This window comes from Cyprinodon variegatus, unplaced genomic scaffold (assembly GCF_000732505.1).
Source record: "Cyprinodon variegatus isolate N-32 unplaced genomic scaffold, C_variegatus-1.0 Scaffold1638, whole genome shotgun sequence".
Classification (NCBI taxonomy): Eukaryota; Metazoa; Chordata; class Actinopteri; order Cyprinodontiformes; family Cyprinodontidae; genus Cyprinodon; species Cyprinodon variegatus.
Genome location: NW_015152091.1, coordinates 34,553 through 37,734, shown reverse-complemented (window position 1 = coordinate 37,734; position 3,182 = coordinate 34,553).

Genomic DNA, 3,182 nt, shown 5'->3' with positions numbered 1-3,182 from the left:
CGGCAGAAGCTTGGTTTGGTGTAGAAGGCTTCCAGCCGTACATGTTTGAGCCCTTGCCTCGCAACGCTGCCAGTTCTGTTAGCTCTACGCCTGCAACGCTGCCAGTTCTGGCAATGGGAACGGAAATTATTCTTAGTTTTTATTTCAACCGTTGCGTATATTTGCTGCAATACATGAATCAAGATTCATTTGATTGACAGAATTTAGGTGAACAAGCTGACGTATAACTAACTGGCCTGCAGAAGATAACTAGAAAAAAACACAGATTTTAAAACAGGATTTTTTTTTTTATAGAAATTTTCTAGCTTTTGGGACAATATCGCCTGATAAAGAGTACATTTAAATAAATGTTTAAGCCAGAATGATTTTACATTTAAATATGACTTCCGTACGACTTTAAAGTTCCCCGATATAGTGGTGGATTTCTGGCGAGTGGCAACTGGGGGTGGGGATTTTTACATTTTTTGGGAGGGGAAAATAAACTTGTCCGAGTGAGTTTCATAGCAACACCAGCCATAATGCTGACTGCTGTGATGATTGATATAATAGCTTGCCTTTTGGTGCTTTTCAGAACACATTACTAACCAAACACAAGTTTAATAGGAGGATGGGGGGGTAGATAGCAGAAACAAAGCATCACATATGACAGTAAAGGAGCAGGTTCGCTTTGCGCATAGCCAAAGACATTGTTCCCCATTTGTACTTATTCCTTTCCTCAATAAGAGGGGGGGAGAAAATATCGGAAAAAATTCTTAAGTTGAATTAAAAATTTAAAAAGCCTTAATTTTTTTTTTTTCACATTTAGATTTTGATCCCTATATGACAGAAGTGAGCGGGGAAATGTGACTTACAGCTTGCAGCTGCGCTGGAGAGTTGTCTCCTTCCATGTTGCATTCATGGACTGTGGGAACTCCAACTACTTTCTGAACACATTCTCTGCAGCATATATTTGCCGTTTTGGCAAAAACCCGTGAAAAAATATTACATTAAAAACATTTAAACCAGAACTGTCACTAATCATAACTCCAGAATACATTAATATATTTAAAAATAAACAGCCATGTACTAAAACTGGGAACAGGGTTATTCCACAGACCTTTGGGCCTGCACAAATAGCACCTGCATTGCAGGACAAATAAAATATCCGGTGCATAAAAGACATCAGTAGTAAGTTAGAAATGATATGTCAAATCAATTCTTCAAATGTTAAGACACCATTTAGGGTCATATAGAACTTTATTTCATTCTGCTATTACAGTAATAAGTATAATTTTTAAAAGGTCATTTACATTCTGAAGAGGTAACTGACTATACCTTCTTTGGGGAAAACAATAATATACTAATTTGAACATTAAAGGAACGGATTAGCAGAGGATTTTTTATCTGTATTTTGAAAACCCAAGTGAATTTTCTTTTAAATCTGGCCGAGATCAAAAGCCTCAGTTATGATGGCTTTAAACTGATCAAAGGATGTCATTTTTCTTAGGAGGAAGCACAATCATATTAGCACATGCAGACACCAGTGGGTAAAAAGTACTGTGATTCCCAAAACCTTCACTGCAGTCATGGTTAAACTTTACTGTTGAAGCAAAGTCGCTCTTCTCCGATGGAAGCAGTGGGATGTGTCCTTGACCTGTGATACATTGCATGAACCTGGTAGGTGAAATGGAGCTGTTCTCACCCTCATGTGTTCTGGATTTAGTCTCAGGAATACACAAAACACAATGCATTACTCCCAATGTGTGAGTTGTAAGTAAAGTTTAACAAGATATATAAAGTAGATAGTATATCGCCAGGAGCGTATTTTGAATTCAATTCAATTCAGTTTATTTCTATAGCACCAATTAACGACACACGTCATCTCAAGGCACTTTACAGTTCACCAGATCATACAGTCAAATTGATTCAAAGTTTTCTATCTAAGGAAACCAGTTGATTGCATTGACTCAAATACAATCCCTCACACTAAGCATGCTTGTAGAGACAGTGGAGAGGAAAAACTCCCTTTTAACAGGAAGAAACCTCCAGCAGAACCAGGCTCAGTGTGAGCGGCCATCTGCTGAGGCCCACTGGGGTTTAAGGAGGCAGAAGCAGAGACACAAAAAGCAGCTGTAAAAGGCGGCCCCGTCCAGGAAACACACAGCCAGGCAAACGAGCTCCAAGGCAGCTCCCATGCCAGAGGACGAAGAGAGCACATCCACTCAGTCACGGTCAGAGAAACAGGACTACACTGGAAAACAGGCTGATCTCCAACATTTATAAACAAAGCTGTTGATGGCAGCAGAACAGCTGATGTTTGTCTCCAGGATGGAAACACAGCCAAACAGGAACAGACCAGATGAAGCTACTATTGCACATCTAATTAAGGCTTACAGTTCCTAAGTTATTTGATTAATATTCAATGTTGGATTATTTGCCAATAAAATAAAGTGAAAGTGAAGTGAAGTGAATTTGCTTTTCCATTTGCGTATGAAAAATAGGCGAGGATTACCCAAAATGAGGTGGGTGTTAAGAGGTTAACGGGGAATGACAATATGTAAACACACTACCTTGCAAACCTGTTCTTACTAATATGTCTTCAAAACAATGTAAAATGTTAGCTTTCTGTATTAAATATGAATTCTTTAAACTTCAATGGCTGAGGAGAGGGACGTCTGGGCCTCCCTACTGAAGCTGGTACCCACGCGACCTGACCCCGGATAAGTGGAGGAAGATGGATGGATGGATGGATGGATGGATGGATGGATGGATGGATGGATGGATGGATGGATGGATGGATGGATGGATGGATGTGTAAACTTTGAATAATATTTTCCATTTCCTACCGATGGTGTCTTTGGAGAAGCTTTCAGCTGAAGTTCTTTCTCAGAGTAGAGATCAATGTTTGAGCACAAGTGCATAGGAATACATTATAGATTTCCCTGCTGAAATTAAGGAGCAAGAGGTATGGGTGTACTTTATTCTTTGTAAAGTGCACTCCACATGTGTGGGGATTGCAAAAAATATTGAAGTCAGTCATATTTTTGCTTTAAGTTGATATTCGGATTGAACTGAAGAGCTAATCTGCAAGACAGGATGGGTCAGTGGGTTTTACTGCTCATCTGTCTCTGTTCTATTTTTTTGTTAGTGTTGCTTTTAAACCTGGTCAAAAATAAACCTGAGTCCATGCGTGTATGTGATGG